The following is an 18145-nucleotide window of genomic DNA, read 5'->3' on the forward strand; positions in this document are numbered from 1 at the left end:
TGTTTATCAATGTTGTTTACCTTATCAAAAGTTCATATCTCATTTTCACTGATCTATTGTTTTTTTAAAAATTCTCTATTTCCTTTATTTTTGCTCTGATCTATATGATTTCCTTCCTTCTACTAATTTTGGGTTTTATTTGTACTTCTTTTTCTAGTTCCTTCTGGTGTGAGATTAGATTATTTATTTGAGATATTTCTTGTTCCCTGTGGTAGGCTTGTATTGCTATAAAATTCTCTTTAAGAACTGCTTTTTGCCCCATCCCATAGATTTTGAACTGTTATGTTTCCATTTTCATTTGTCTCAAGGTATTTTTTGATTTTCTTACTGATATCTTGAGTGACCCATCAGTTGTTTAGTAACATATTGCTTACCTTTCACATGTTTGTGATCTTTGCAGTTTTTATTCTTATAGTTGACTTCCCTTCCCAAGTCAAAAAACATGCTTGATCTGATTTCATTTTCCTTAAATTTACTGAGACTTGTTTTGTGGCCTAGCCTGTGATCTATCCTGGAGAATGTTCCATGTACACTTGAAAAGAATATGCTGCTTTTGGATAAAATGTTCAATATACATACATTAAGCCTATCAAGCATAATGTGTCATTTAAGGTCAGTGCTTCCTTATTGATTTTCTGTCTGGATAATCTGCCCATTGATGTAAGTGAGGTGTTGAAGTCTCCTACTATTATTGTGTTCCTATCAATTTCTCCCTTTACGTTTGTTAGTATTTGCTTTATGTATACTTAAATGCTCTTATGTTGGATATATATATTTACAATCATTAGATCTTCTTCTTGATCATTAAGTAATATATTAATTTGTCCCTTGTTAAAGTCTCTGTTTTAAAGTCATTTTGTCTGATATAAGTATTGCTACCCTGGCTTTTTTTTTCATTTCAATTTGCATGGAATATCTTTTCCCACCCCCTCACTTTCAGTCTGTGTGTATCTTCAGATGTAAAGTGAATATCTTGAAGGCAACATATATGTATCCATTCAGCTACTGTATGTCTTTTCTTTGGAGCACATAGTCCATTTACATTTGTAGTAATTATTGATAGGTTTGTACTTATCATCATTTCATTAATTGGTTTGGGGTAGTTTTTGTAGTTCTTTTTTGTTCCATTTTTCTTCTTTGCTTTTTTCCCTTGTGATTTGATGATTATCTTTAATGTTTGGATTCCTTTCTCTTTTTTTGTGTTTATGTATCTATATAGATTTTTGGTTTGTGATTACCATGAGGTTTATATATAGCAAAATATACATACATGATTATATTACATTATTGATCTCTAAGTTCAAACACATCTTAACAACCCTGAATTTTTCTCCCCCACATTCACTGTTTCAAACATATTTTACATCAATTTGTTTTGTGTATCCCTTAACTACTTATTATTATGCAGTTTGGTTTTACTACTTTTAAACTTCTTGTTTTATACATAGTTGATTTACTACCTTTACGGTATATTTGCCTTTTCCAATGAGATTTTTCTCTTTGTAATTTTCATGCTTCTAGTTTTGACCTCTTCTTTTCTGTTTAGAGAAGGTCCTTTAGCATTTCTTGTAAAACTGGTTTTTGGTGTTGAACTTTTTTAGCTTTTTATTGTCTGTAAAACTTTTGATTTCTCCATCAAATCTGAAAAGAGCTTGCCAGGTAGAGTATTATTGGTTGCAGGCTTTTTCCATTCATCACTTTAAATATATCATGCCACTCCCTTCTGGCCTGCAGAGTCAGCTGATAGTCTTATGGGAATTCCCTTGTACATAACACGTTGCTTTTCCCTTGCTGCTTTAATGTTCTTTATCTTTAACTTTTGCCATTTTAATTACAGTGTGTCTTGGTCTGGTCCTCTTTGTGTTGATCTTGTTTGTGACTTTCTGTGTTTCTTGGACCTGGATGTCTGTTGACAGTCCTAGGTTAGGGAAGTTTTCAGTTATTAGTTCTTCATATGTATTCTCTGCCTGTTTCTCTCTCTCTTCTTCTACTTGGACCCCTATAATGTTAATAATATGCTTGATGTTGTCACTGAGGTTTCTTAAGCTCACTTCTTTTTTAAAAATTCTTTTTCTGTTCATCATGAGTGATTTCCACTACTCTGTCTTCCAGTCCACTGACTCATTTTTCTGTATCATCTAATCTACTCTTGATTTCTTCTTGTGTATTTTTATTTCAGTTATTGTATTCTTCAGGTCTGTTTCATTCTTCTTCACATTTCCTAACTCTTTGTTGAAAACTTTTAACTTCTTACTTTTTTTTTTTTGTGGTACATGGGCCTCTCACTGTTGTGGCCTCTCCCATTGTGGAGCACAGGCTCCGGACGCACAGGCTCAGTGGCCATGGCTCATGGGCCCAGCCGCTCCGTGGCATACGGGATCTTCCCGGACTGGGACATGAACTCATGTCTACTGCATTGGCAGGCGGACTCCCAACCACTGCGCCACCAGGGAAGCCCCTAACTTCTTACTTTTTTCATTCATTTTTCTCCCCTATTCTTTGAATATCTTTATGATCATTACCTTAAACTCTTTTTCAGGTAGATTCCTTATCTTGAACTTCATTTAGTTCTTCTGGGATTTTATATTTCTCTTTCCTCTGGAACATATTCCTCTTTTGCCTCATTTTGCCTAATTGTCTGTTTTTATTTTTATGTATTTGGTAGATTGGTTATGTTTCTCAATCTTGGAGAAGTGATCTTATTAGGAGATGACATATGGGGCCCAGCAGCACACTCCCCTCTGGTTACCAGAGCTATATGCTCTAGGGGTGCTCTCTATGTGGGCTAAATAGGCCCTTCTGTTGTGGTGGACTGGCTACTGTGGGTGTACTGGTAGGCATGGCTGGTCCCAGGTCCAGTTGGTTGCCAGACTCTGACTAGGGTAAAGGCTGTAGGCCACTGGTAGATAGGGCTGGGTCCTGGCATGATTGGCTGCATCAACTGGGAACTTCCATTCCTAGTGCTGGTCTGCTGGTGGCAGGGCTGTGTTTTGAACCAGTTGGATACAGAACCCTGGGTATTCCTGGGGCTAGTGCCGGCCCACTGGTGGGGGAGACCAAGTCCTGTGGTGGCTGGCTGAAGGGTTAAAGACCCCATCGCTAGTGTCAACCTGCTGCTAGGAGAGACCAGATCCTAGGGTAGTTGGCTGAGAGCACCAAAGTGTCCAGAAACTAATGTTGACCCACTGGTGGACAGGACAGAATTCAGCAGATCTTGAGTCTGGTTCTGGTGCCAACCTGCTTGTGGGTGGGTCAGGTTGAAACAGGTGGTTGTAAGGCTGCAGTGGTCCTGGGCTTGCATCTGCCTGTTGTTAGGTGGGCCAGAGCCCAGGGTGATCTGGGGCTGATGTCATCCTACGGTTGGGTGGAACTGTGTCCCGGGGCAGCTGGAGCTCAGAGGTTCCTACAGCAGCCGACCTGCTGGTGAGTGAGATTTTATCCCCACACAGGTAGCTGCTTGGCCTTTGGCTTCCCAGAACTGGTGCTGACTGGCTGAGTCCCAGTGGTTAAAAGCTAGAGGGAAGATTCCAAAATGGTACTGGTCAGAACCACCAGTGTCCTTGTAGTAGATAGAGTCCCAGATGTCTCCTACTTCTCTTGGAAGCTCTCCAAGGACAGCAAATGGGTCCTTTCAAATTACTGTTTCTGCCCTGGGTCCCAGAGCACGTGATTTTGCATTAACCCTTTAAATGTGGTGTCTATTTCTACAGCCCTCTGTCTCTCCCAAAAGTAAGCCCCATTGCTCTTTAAAGCCAAACAATCTGGGGGTTTGTCTTCCAACTGTAGGACCCCTGGACTGAGAAGCCCATATGGGGTTTGGGAGCCCAATGTTGAGCTTGGATCCCTTGCTCCTTGGGGAGAAACTCTGCAATTGTAAATATCCTCCCTTTTCTGGGTCATCTACCTAGGGGTATGGGTCTTGACTACAGTGCATGTCTGTCTCTTCTATCCATATCATTGTGGTTCATTTTTCATAGCTTTAATTGTATAAAATATTCTCTGCTAGGCTTCAGGTTGTTCTCATCAATAGTTGCTCTGTAAATAGTTGTAAATTTGGTGTGCCCATAGAAGGAGGTGAGCTCAGGGTCTTCTTACTCTACATCTTGGCCACTTCTCTTTAAGATAGCTTTACATCACATCTCTAGAGATAGCTTTACATCACAATCAGAATGGAAGTCATTTTAGTACTGTTTGCTTTCTTTTTGTTTTTATAGATGTTGATTGTCTTTACATATAATATACAATCAGTTACTTCAGAAGAAAAAAATGTAAAATTCCCTAAACAATAGTTTAATTTAGAATTGAATTCCAGAATAATTTTTCTTAGCTCAGAACAGTCATCAATGTGCAACATGTGGGTATCAGTGATGCCAATCAATCAATAGACACTTGTTGAGTGCTTGTAACATGCTGAAATAGTCCTCTGAATGGAAGAGAGTAAGTGGACATGCAAAGAATATGTTAATATAAAATTTAAAGGGCAAGAAATACTGATGACACAAATTAAGAATAAAAGCCAGCATATGGTACAACATATGATAAAATCCAAAAGAGGAAATTCTGTAGGGTAAAGGGAGAAATGATGACTGTGGATCTTAGTACAAAATTCTAGAACCAGAGCAATGAAGTTCACTTCCACTAATTACAAAGTAGAGCCATAAGCTCAATCTTTCCAACAAGTTTCCTTAAAGGCCCATTATCAACAAATAGGATTCTACATAAACTACATTTCTCTATTCCTACATGTTAAGCCCCCTAATTTTGCTATCTTTACAGTTTGTTTGCCTTACTAAGGTCTTTATATTTTGCTATAATTGAGATTTTTATGACAATGAATAATAAAATTGGGATAACTTCTATGAAAACCCTTGTAAATGACTGAAAGAGGGTGCAGTAGTGACTTTGGATGCCACAACTTAAATAATTCACTGGACTTTGTCTGGGAGGAAACTTTTAATAATGAATTAATTTCTTGACATTTTAAATTCATCTCATATATACTGTGCTAAAATCACGAATGCATCAACTTTTATGGAGTTTTATTCTGTTATAAGTATATGTTTTGGTATAAATAAACTAAATACAGTTTTAAATTTTAATTATAAAAATGAGAGCACATAAGGATAAATTGATCAAGCTCCTATGATATCCAGTATTTAGCAAGTTTTTTTATATATAAACACTGAAGTGCAATATTCAGATGATTTCCAATAGGAAAATCTGAATGAATTACTGGCGGGTCTGTGCAGGAGGTTGGGGGAAACATTTCACACAGCACACCTGGTTATGATGAGTCATGGTGATAAATAAATGATCAAATGTGTATACAGGGATTAAGAATTTATACACTGATCACCTCAGAACTTCTGACCCTTCTGATATGTTTTATTAAGTCCAGGTCCCTGGGCTGGCTCTAAAGCTTTGCCTAGAAGTTCATTTCTTCAGCAGCTCAGGACTGATATGGAAGCTTAAACTCTACATAAATCTACATAAAACTCTACATAAAACTCTACATAAAGCTCGAATCCCTAAGTGGTTGATATACAACTTGGGAATTTCAACATGTTTAACAAGTGCTCAGAAGCCACACAAATCCTAGTTTACATGCCTGTCACCCTTCCTCTTCTCAACAGAATTTTTTCTACAAATTGATTTTCAAGATGAAAATTAACTGCTTCTACGGATCATCAGATTGCCCTCAAGCATGCCACGGACCTCCATGGAGGTCCATGAAGCTGCTCCCTCACTGCTGTGTAATGAAGCTGTTCTCTGATTCCTTCAGCTCTTGTTTGAATGCCCATTACCCCTTGTTTTCACTAAGCATTGTGCTCTCCTGTATTCTGTCTCAGAAAAGGACCTGAAACTAAATTACACTGAAGTACAAATGAACTAAATGTAATTTCCATTTTAGCATAAGATCCAGAGTTATAAAAAAGTAATCAAGTTGTAACAGTGACATTTCAGGCATCGTATTCTAGGATTTATTGTCTTTTTCAGATCATACTTCATTGTCATATATACAGTCATATATACAGGTTGTCATATATACATATATATGACATATGTATAATTGTCATATACACAGGTTGATGGTCATATATTATTCTAACCTAATGGTTTATTATTCTAAACTAATGGCTTAGGTTAGAATTTGATCTTTTATTACTCTATTCCTTTTACTCCAAATCTATACTTTGATTTGATTGCTAATTAGGGAGGCCTTTAGGGCTGTTTGCTATGTGCATTTCTCATAGTACTCCAAGACTGTAGAATTAGGAAAGATAACCAGTAATACAATTCTCAAGCCAGTCTTTACCTTCATGCAGTCTTCTGGTCAATGACTTCAGCAGTTAGCTGGTCAACAGTTAGTTCCTAAATGCCTTCTAAGAGCTAGGTGCTGAACAAATGCATTGCTAGTTTTGATTGTAATAGTTATGGGGCAGGAGAGGACTGAGATGGAAAGAAGGAACTTTTATTTTTGCTGAAAATGTCTTTTCATAAAGTGTTTTTTTTTTTTTTGTTTGTTTGTTTTAGCTGAGTTGATGTCATGGGTAACTCCCTAGACAAAACAAACCTTGCTGAAATTAATAGATGTATTTCCAGTCTCTAATAGTGACCAACTAGATGTGCAGTCCTCTAACATCTGCATGTTTGAGATCATCATGCAAGATTGGAAAATCTTTTGTTTGTTTCAACAACTAAAAAAACCTGTGTAATATGCAAAGTTATAAGAGAGCAACAACTCAGAATGCTATGTATGAAAGTAATTACAAACTTATCTATTCATTTCCATGCTACTGCTCACAGAAGAATTCATTAAGACCAAGGCAAGAGACAATAATATATGAGGCATTTTGCAGAGCTGAGGCCTAGAAAGCATATGAGGACAGTGACTTTTTTTTTTTTTGAGGATAGTGACTTTTTGAAGACTGAATATCTGAAATGTCTTTATTTTGTTCTCTTCTCAACTTGATTAGTTTGATGCATCATTAAATTCTTGATTGGAAATTATCTTCTCCTCAATATTTTGCTGCTAAAAAGTCAGTTGTCATTCTATTTCCTATTCAGGTGGGTATAAACTTTCTGTCAGTCTCTCTCTCTCTCTTTTATCATCATCATCATCATCTTTCTGTCTCTGGTTTTATAAAAATTAATGATAATGGTGCCTCAGTGCATCTTTTTATTCAGTAAAATGACCATTAGTGGAACCTTTTGATATACAAGTTATATCTTTCATTTTTGAGAATTTTTTTGTTATTTTGTTGATAATTTTTTACATTTATTCTGTATTTTTCTTTCTGGATTTCTGCTTAGTTATATATTGGACTTGGTAAATTGATCCTCCAGTTGTTTTCTTTTCTCTGTGATTTACTTGCTCATTTTTCTATTCTACTTTCTGTATGATTTCCTCTAATATTATCTTGTAATCCTCACAAGGATTTTAAAACAATTTTATAACTTCAGGTATTATATTTTTAATTTCCAAGAGCTCATATTTGTTATATGATTGTTTCATTTTTTAAGTGTTTTGTTCTTACTTACAATCTTAAATCTATGATAATATTAATCATCCTTTTTGATTTTCTTCTGTTCTCTATATTGCCTCCATTTCCTCCAAATGATTATTGACTACTTGTTGCTGGGATTTTCTTTTTTTTTGGTTGTTGTTGTTTGCTTGCTTATTTTGGTTTTTCTCTTTCATATTAAAGACATTCAAAAATGACTAATATCATTGGAAGTCCCTTTTACTTAACTGTGATACAGTACAATCTGATTGGAAGCTTTATGTATGGCAAGATTTTATAAAATTGTGGGTTTCTTTTGGGCATTTCATTAGGGCTCCCAAATATCAATATTTTTAGCATTTTTCCCTTGGGTTAATTTGTCCAAGTAACAATGTTCCAATCACGCCTGTGACATTAAACCTGGCTTCCAGCATTCTGGAAGTTAAATGGAGGAAATGAACTGGGAATCTCACTGTTCAGTATATAGACTGTTACTTAGTCCCCCTGTTTCACCTGCTCAAATTTAGAGCCATTTTCATTCAATATCTCAAGGAAAATAAACTATTGTATACTTCTAGAGTTATTTGTCCCTCCCAAATCTATTCTTACTAAATAATAGAGTTTTAGATGAGCACATGGCTACCCAGCTAGAAACCACATTTTTCAAAATCCTCACAACTAAGTTTCTGAGTGATTATTAGGTTCCTACAATTAGAGTCACTCGTTCAAGATTTGAATGTCAGAAGTGAAGTTGATTCTATTTTCTTCTGGCAACTGACTATTAACCCTGGCTATCAGATTAGAATTTTGCAGAAGAAGGCTCCAGTTTCTAGTTTCCTGAGTATCAGGAAAATGGCCCAGTAGTGGTGACTTTTTCACCCAACCTCCTAATCGCTGGAATGAACATTTAGGCAACCACTTTTCAGCTTCCTGAGATTCAAAGCTTAGTATGGCTGTGGCCATGGCTTCAGACCTAGACCATTATAACTCCAGTAGTGACATCAGAGGCTTAACTAGCCAATTTTATATTTGCTGGCATCATTTCAAGATACCCAGCTTAGAATCTGCTCTTTTTCCCCCCTTTCATGGCTCTGTAAGCATATCATTCACTGTATTAAATCTTTTCCATCTTAAAATACCTGGGGTTGTTTCTACTTCTTGTATTTTTCTGAAATTTCTCTCAGTTATGTGTTGGACTTTGTAAATTAATCCTTTAATTAGTTTCTCCCTTTTTCTGAATAAGCTGATATTTAGAGTTAGAGTATATAAGCTTGCTTCTTATCTGTACCTTCTTCTGTAAGACTTGAGACATCATTGTTCCCCTCTGTACTAAGCCAAATACCACTAAAGTATACACTTTTCATCTTGCTCTCTTCCATTGTTAACTCCTTTTCCCTTTTTTGTATGTATACGTTGGGAGAGGATTATACTTGTTTTATATTTTTACTATCATTTTCCTACCATTTCATAAAAGATTAATGAAAACTCAGGTGTTCAATCTGCAATGTTAAATTAGAATTTTCTACTGTTGCTAATTACCTGAATATCTTTTTGCAAAGGAATGCATTTGGACTCTGTTATGATGGCATTAGACACTACGTCTTTGAGTGATGGGGAAGGATAACAGTTCTGAGAAAAGAAAATAAAAAAAGGTAAAAATTCTTTGTGGTTTTCTAAGTATTTTGTAGTTCCCAATTTTTCCTATTCAGCTTCTTCTTTCCATCGGAGTGGAATAAAAGTTCTGCTCTGTATTTCTGCTTTATGCTTCACTGCTCCAAAATCTGATACAGTTTGAAAATAAGCCCAATAAAACTATAGTTATTGAATCAGACAGCCTAAAATCCCTTGAAATTCAACAATTCATTCTTTGGAAATAACACTCCTGTCCAAATAAGGAAAGTAAGAATCTGGCTTACTATGAAATAAACAGAAGGAGCTCACCAAATCTGTATGCATTTTAAGGTTACAAAGATTTTAAGTTGCAGGTTTTGTAGCAATTTTATAGAAACATGTTTGTGGGTTTTAAAATTCAAGTTAATGGACAAGTTTTCAAAAGGGGACAGTTTCCCTATATGTCCCTGAAAAGTATAAGGCAGAGAGCCATAGAGGCTCTCTGTGACACCCTGGCTCATTTCTTTTTGCAACCACATTGTGTTAAGTATTCATAGCAAAGTGTGCTTATTATAAATTCCACAGTCTGTGTGCCTGGTGCTTGCTAGGGAGTGCACATTCTGGTATGTGTTTCTTATTTGGATGGCAAAACAAGCGCTTCTTAAATTCTTAATTTTAGGTTACTGAATAGCTGAAGATAATTCTGCTCCATTGGTTTCTGTGGACATTGTCAATTTTCAGCTGTAAAAGCCTAAAACCTCCATTTAACAGACTAAAAATCAAAGAGAGTTAAAATTAAAAACACAAAGAAGAATTACATGTCTACAGGCAAAATTTCAAAAAGAGGTGGCAAATGAGAGATTAGAAAAATTAACTGTAATCAGTTCTTATAAATTAAATAATTTCTTCACATTTTTTACTCCTTTGATCAAAATAATTAAAAAAAAATAAGTCCAGGACTAAATGCTCCCACCAAAAGACACAGATTGGCTGAATGGATACAAAAACAAGACCCATATATATGCTGTCTACAAGAGACCCACTTCAGACCTAGAGACACATACAGACTGAAAGTAAGGGGATGGAAAAAGATATTCCATGCAAATGGAAACCAGAAGAAAGCTGGAGTAGAAATTCTCATATCAGACAAAATAGACTTTAAAATAAAGATTATTAGAAGAGACAAAGAAGGACACTACATAATGATCAAGGGATCAATCCAAGAAGAAGATATAACAATTGTAAATATTTATGCACCCAACATAGGAACACCTCAATACATAAGGAAGATACTGACAGCCATAAAAGGGGAAATCAACAGTAACACATTCATAGTAGGGGACTTTAACACCCCACTTTCACCAATGGACAGAGCATCCAAAATGAAAATAAATAAGGAAACACAAGCTTTAAATGATACATTAAACAAGACGGACTTAATTGATATTTATAGGACACTCCATCCAAAAACAACAGAATACACATTTTTCTCAAGGGCTCATGGAACATTCTCCAGGATAGATCATATCTTGGGTCACAAATCAAGCCTTGGTAAATTTAAGAAAATTGAAATTGTATCAAGTATCTTTTCCGAACACAACGCTATGAGACTAGATATCAATTACAGGAAAAGATCTGTAAAAAATACAAACACATGGTGGCTAAACAATACACTACTTAATAACGAAGTGATCACTGAAGAAATCAAAGAGAAAATCAAAAAATACCTAGAAACAAATGACAATGGAGACATGACGACCCAAAACCTATGGGATGCAGCAAAAGCAGTTCTAAGAAGGAAGTTTATAGTGATACAAGCCCACCTTAAGAAACAGGAAACATCTAGAATAAATAACCTAACCTTGCACCTAAAGCAATTAGAGAAAGTAGAACAAAAAAACCCCAAAGTTAGCAGAAGGAAAGAAATCATAAAAATCAGATCAGAAATAAATGAAAAAGAAATGAAGGAAATGAAGCAAAGATCAATAAAATTAAAAGCTGGTTCTTTGAGAAGATAAACAAAATAGATAAAACATTGGCCAGACTCATCAAGAGAAAAAGGGAGAAGACTCAAATCAATAGAATTAGAAATGAAAAAGGAGAAGTAACAACTGACACTGCAGAAATACAAAAAGTCATGAGAGATTACTACCAGCAACTCTATGCAAATAAAATGGACAACCTGGAAGAAATGGACAAATTCTTAGAAATGCACAACCTGCCAAGACTGAATCAGGAAGATATAGAAAATAAGAACAAACCAATCACAGGCACTGAAATTGAAACTATGATTAAAAATCTTCCAACAAATAAAAGCCCAGGACCAGATGGCTTCACAGGTGAATTCTATCAAACATTTAGAGAAGAGCTAACACCTATCCTTCTCAAACTCTTCCAAAATATAGCAGACGGAGGAACACTCCCAAATTCATTCTATGAGGCCACCATCACCTTCATACCAAAACCAGACAAGGATGTCACGAAGAAAGAAAACTACAGGCCAATATCACTGATGAACATAGATGCAAAAATGCTCACAAAATACTAGCAAACAGAATCCAACAGCACATTAAAAGGATCATACACCATGATCAAGTGGGATTTATTCCAGGAATGCAAGGATTCTTCAATATATGCAAATCAATCAATGTGATAAACCATATTAACAAATTGAAGGAGAGAAACCATATGATCATCTCAATAGATGCAGAGAAAGCTTTTGACAAAATTCAGCACCCATTTATGATAAAAACCCTGCAGAAAGTAGGCATAGAGGGAACTTTCCTCAACTTAATAAAGGCCATATATGAGAAACTGACAGCCAACATCATCCTCAATGGTGAAAAACTGAAAGCATTTCCACTAAGATCAGGAACAAGACAAGGTTGCCCACTCTCACCACTCTTATTCAACATAGTTTTGGAAGTTATAGCTGCAGCAATCAGAGAAGAAAAGGAAATAAAAGGAATCCAAATCAGAAAAGAAGAAGTAAAGCTGTCACTGTTTGCAGATGACATGATACTATACATAGAGAGTCCTAAAGATGCTACCAGCAAACTATTAGAGCTAATCAATGAATTTGGTAAAGTAGCAGGATACAAAATTAATGCACAGAAATCTCTGGCATTCTTGTACACTAATGATGAAAAATCTGAAAGTGAAATCAAGGAAACACTCCCATTTACCATTGCAACACAAAGAATAAAATATCTAGGAATAAAACTACATAAGGAGACAAAAGACCTGTATCCAGAAAATTATGACACTGATGAAAGAAATTAAAGATGATACAAATAGAGGGAGAGATATACCATGTTCTTGGATTGGAAGAATCAACATTGTGAAAATGACTCTACTACCCAAAGCAATCTACAAATTCAATGCAATCCCTATCAAACTACCGCTGGCATTTTTCACAGAACTAGTACAAAAACTTTCACAATTTGTATGGAAACACAAAAGACCCTGAATAACCAAAGCAATCTTGAGAGCGAAAAATGGAGCTGGAGGAATCAGGCTCCCTGACTTTGACTATACTACAAAGCTACAGTATTCAAGACACTGGTACTGGCACTAAAACAGAAAGATAGATCAATGGAAAAGGATAGAATGCCCAGAGATAAACACACACACATATGGTCACCTTATCCTTGATAAAGGAAGCAGGAATGTACAGTGGGGAAAGGTCAGCCTCTTCAATAAGTGGGCTGGGAAAACTGGGCAGGTACATGTAAAAATATGAGATTAGATCACGCCCTAACACCATACACAAAAATAAGCTCAAAATGGATTAAAGATCTAAATGTAAGGCCAGAAACTATCAAACTCTTAGAGGAAAATATAGGCAGAATGCTCTATGACATAAATCACAGCAACATCCTTTTTGACCCACCTCCTAGAGAAATGGAAATAAAAACAAAAATAAACAAATGGGACCTAATGAAACTTCAAAGATTTTGCACAGCAAAGGAAACCCTAAACAAGACTAAAAGACAACCCTCAGAATGGGTGAACATATTTGCAAATGAAGCAAGTGACAAAGGAATAATTTCCAAAGTTTACAAGCAGCTCAATAACAAAAAATCAAATAACCCAATCCAAAAATGGGCAGAAGACCTATATAGACATTTCTGCAAAGAAGATATACAGACTGCCAACAAACACATGAAAGAATGCTCAACATCATTAACCATTAGAGAAATGCAAATCAAAACTACAATGAGGTATCATCTCACACCAGTCAGAATGGCCATCATCAAAAAATCTAGAAACCATAAATTGTGCAGAGGGTGTGGAGAAAAGGGAACACTCTTGCACTGCTGGTGGGAATGTGAATTGGTACAGCCACTATGGAGAACAGTATGGAGGTTCCTTAAAAAACTACAAATAGAACTACCATATGACCCAGCAATCCCACTACTGGGCATATACCCTGAGAAAACCATAATTCAAAAAGAGTCATGTACTAAAGAGTCATGTACTAAAATGTTCACTGCAACTCTATTTACAATAGGCTGGAGATGGAAACAACCTAAGTGCTGATCTTCGGGTGAATGGATAAAGAAGATGTGGCACATATATACAATGGAATATTACTCAGCCATAAAAAGAAATGAAGTTGAGCTATTTGTAATGAGGTGGATAGACCTAGAGTCTATCATACAGAGTGAAGTAAGACAGAAAGAGAATGACAAATACTGTATGCTAACACATATATATGGAATTTAAGAAAAAAAATGTCATGAAGAACCTAGGGGTAAGACAGGAATGGGGACACAGACCTACTAGAGAACAGACTTGAGGATATGGGGAGGAGGAGGGGTGAGCTGTGATGAGGTGAGAGAGGGGCATGGACATGTATACACTACCGAGCGTAGGGTAGATGGCTGGTGGGAAGCAGCCGCGCGGTTCAGGGAGATCAGCTCGGTGGTTTGTAACCGCCTGGAGGGGTGGGATGGGGAGGATGGGAGGGAGGGAGACACAAGGGGGAAGAGATATGGGAACGTGTGTGTATGTATAGCTGATTCAGTTTGTTGTGGGGCAGAAACTAGCACACCATTGTGAAGCAATTGTGCCCCAATAGAGATGTTAAAAAAAAAAAAAGTCCAATATCACACTAGTCTTTCTGTATAAAAGGCAAAGGATGGAGTGGAAGGAAAAAAATATGCACATTTTTAAAATGAACAATCCTTCATTGACTTCATTATTAAAATATTAAATGCAGAAAAAATTTTAAAGAATTCTTTGTTCTCTATTTGATGTATTCCTGAACCAATCATAAGTAGAATTAGCCTAGATCTTTGTAAGGAGAACATAGAAAGTTGTAATGACTTCAATCCCAAAGAAGGCAAATCAGCCTGAAGAAAATATTTAGGAACTAGAAAACAAAAAGTGAAGTTTTTTCTCTTCTTCAAGAGTTTAACCCTCCTCCTCCTCATTCTTCCTTTTTTTCTTTTAAAGTGTTCACATTTTATTAACATTACATTCCCCTTGTTATCACCACAGAATATAAATTCAGGTTAGAGGAGAGAACTTCACAAATGCAATAAAGCATTCTGTAGTATACCAAAGTTTGTATAAAATGTCTGACCAAATCAGCTTGCTCAAAAATCATTAATCACTTCCATTATAGATAATTTATTTAGTTTAATATTTATGATTCTTAGAAAATAAACATACTATACACACTTTAAACAGTGTTTTCCATTTACCTTTTCATTAGCACTTAAAATACATATTTCTGCTTGAAGGTGACATTTAAAAATTATTCTAAAATAGCGGCAGCAAAATAAAATTCTGCAATAACAAAAAAGCAAAACTAGGATCCATAATTAAGTTATTACCATATTTAAAAGTATGATCCTGAAATAAATACTACTTCTAAGCAGCTCTATTATCAGCTTTTCATGTTTGGTTTAAACACACACAATTGGTTAGTGTGGGGAGGCTTATAATATTATAATATTATATTCTATGTATTGTTCTGAAAGGGTTCTTCAAGAGCCAACCAGTCCTAAAAACAGAATGCCATAAAACAAATAGAATTCCTATGTAACATCAAAAGCATGTGATATTTTGTAGCAGCTAGGAGTATTTCACGATTGGCTTCTTTAGAACTAATTTCATGAGGAGAGCTTAAGAAGGTGGACATTTTACCATTATCATGTGTGTGTAAAAGTGACATGTTTCTTTTGTGCTAATTTGATTCCCTTGAATGACATAGTTAGTGAGCTAGTCACCAATAATTTCATGACCAGGCAAATCAAACCTGCAAAAAAAGAAGCCACTTTCAAATTACCATGTTATTGTCTCACCCACTCAAACAATTTATTTTCAACATAAATATATAACCTCAATATAAGATGCCTGACTAAAGCAAACACTATCAACAAGACCAAGACAGCATCTTTTCTAAGGTTTAGATTTTGGCCAGAATTCCTGATACATAGAATAGTCCATACCAAGAGTCGTTGTTCCTGCAACAAAGCTTTGGGTTGCCAGGCACATGTGAATCAGGTGAATGGACATTTTAGTATTTTCCCTTCTCTTCAATTTATATAATTCATACACAACGATTGCTGCAAAACCTGCCATTCCAATGGGGACAAATTGTGCCCCTCTGGCTATTCAAATAAATTTAGATCCATGATCTTCATTATATGAAGAAAGAGAAATATTTGTGTTGGTAGACAGTGATTGAAGGATCTTTTGAGAACTACAGGATTTCTTTAAGTCACTTAAGTTCTCTGGTTCTGTTCTCCAGAAGAGATCACATCTTGGATCACAAATCAAGCCTTGGAAAATTTAAGAAAATTGAAATTTTATCAATCATCTTTTCCAAACACAATGGTATGAGGTTAGAAATCAATTACAGGAAAAAACTGTAAAAACCACAATACATGGAGGCTGAACAGTGTGCTGCTAAATAACCAAGAAATCACTGAAGACATCAAAGAAGAAATAAAAAAATAGAAACAAAATACAATGAAAACACAATGATCCAAAACCTATGGGCTGCAGGGAGAGGACTGGGGCTGGCTGTGTGAACACAGACTGAAGGGGCTAGTGTGCCACAGCCAGCAGGGAGGGAGTCCAGGAAAAAGTCTGTAGCTGCTGAAGAGGAAAGAGACTTTTTCTTGCCTCTTTGTTTCCTGGTGCACGAGGAGAGGGGATTAAGAGTGCGACTTAAAGGAGCTCCAGAGATGGGAGTGAGCCACGGCTATCAGCATGGACCCCAGAGACGGGCATGAGACACTAAGGCTGCAGCTGCAGCTACCAAGAAGCCTGTGTGCAATCACAGGTCACTATCCACACCTCCTCTCCTGGGACCCTGTGCAGCCTGCCACTTCAGGGTCCCGTGATCCAGGGACAACTTCCCCGGGAGAACACACAGTGTGCCTCAAGCTGGGTCAACGTCACACTGGCCTCTGCTGCCACAGGCTCGTCCCGCATTCTCTACCCCTCCCTCTCCCCGGCCTGAGTGAGCCAGAGCTGCCGAATCAGCTGCTCCTTTAACCCCATCCTGTCTGAGCAAAGAACAGACGCTCTCAGGTTACCTACACACAGAGGCGGGGCCAATCCAAAGCTGAACCCTAGGAGTAGTGCAAACAAAGAAAAGAAAGGGAAATTTCTCCCAATAGGCTGAGGAGCAGCGGATTAAATCTCCACAATCAACTTGATGTACCCTGCATCTGTGGAATACCTGAATAGACAACAAATCATACCAAATTGAGGAGATGGACTTTGGTAGCAACTATATATATATATATATATATATATATATATATATATATTTCCCCTTTTTCTCTTTTTGTGAGTGTGTATGCCTATGCTTCTGTGTGTGATTTTGTGTGTATAGCTTTGCTTTTAACATTTGTCCTAGGGTTCTATCTGTCCTTTATTTTTTTTAATTTTTAGTATAGTTTTTAGCACTTGTTATCATTGGTGAATTTGATTTTTGGTTTGGCTGCTCTCTTCTATCTTTCTTTCTTTTCTTTTTAATTTTAAATTTTTTAAAATAATTATTTTTTATTTTAATAAATTTATTTTATTTTACTTTCTTTTCTTTTACCTTCATTCTTTCTTTATTTTTTTCCCCTTTTATTCTGAGCCATGTGGATTACAGGCTCTTGGTACTCCAGCCAGACATCAAGTCTGTTCCTCTGAGGTGGGAGAGCCAAGTTCAGGACACTGGTCCACAAGAGACCTCCAAGCTCCACGTAATATCAAACAGTGAAAATCTCCCAGAGATTTCCATCTCAACACCAAGACCCAGCTCCACTCAATGAGCAGCAAGCTACAGTGCTAGACACCCTATGCCAAACAACTAGCAAGACAGAAGCACAACCCCGTCCATTAGCAGATAGGCTATGTAAAATCATAAGGCCAGAGACACCACAAAACACACCACCTGACCTGGACCTGCCCACCAGAAAGACAAGATCCAGCCTCATCCACCAGAACACAGGCACTAGGCCCCTCCAGCCAGGAACCCTACACAAACCACTGAACCAACCTTAGCCACTGGAGACAGACACCAAAAACAATGGGAACTAAGAACCTACAGCCTGCAAAAAGAACACCTCAAACACAGTAAGTTAAGCAAAATGAGAAGAGAGAGAAACACACAGCAGTTGAAGGAGCAAGGCAAAAACCCACCAGACCTAACAAATGAAAATGAAATAGGCAGACAACCTGAAAAAGAATTCAGAATAATGATAGTAAAGATGATCTAAAATCTTGGAAATAAAATGGAGAAAATACAAGAAACATTTAACAAGGCCTAGAAGAAATAAACAGCAAACAGTGAATGAACAACACAATAAAGGAAATTAAAAATTCTCTAGAAGGAATCAATAGCAGAATAACTGAGGCAGAAGAATGGATAAGTGACCTGGAACATAAAATAGTGGAAATAATTATGGCAGAGTAGAATATAGAAAAAATAATGAAAAGAATTGAGGACAGTCTCAGAGACCTCTGGGACAACATTAAACACACCAACATTCGAATTACATGGGTCCCAGAAA

At 36.6% G+C, this 18145-nt stretch overlaps 1 protein-coding gene and 1 pseudogene across 2 annotated transcripts in view; both read right to left on the reverse strand.

The window, feature by feature from the left end:
* GUCY1A2 (guanylate cyclase 1 soluble subunit alpha 2) overlaps positions 1-18145 on the reverse strand; it is a 431189-nt gene that overhangs the window by 7019 nt on the left and 406025 nt on the right. The window lies entirely within an intron of this gene.
* Positions 15528-16568, reverse strand: LOC113614290 (HIG1 domain family member 1A, mitochondrial pseudogene; annotated as a pseudogene).

The sequence above is a fragment of the Aethalodelphis obliquidens genome, unplaced genomic scaffold (assembly GCF_003676395.1).
Source record: "Aethalodelphis obliquidens isolate GAN/ISIS:26980383/991018 unplaced genomic scaffold, ASM367639v1 scaffold93, whole genome shotgun sequence".
NCBI lineage: Eukaryota > Metazoa > Chordata > Mammalia > Artiodactyla > Delphinidae > Aethalodelphis > Aethalodelphis obliquidens.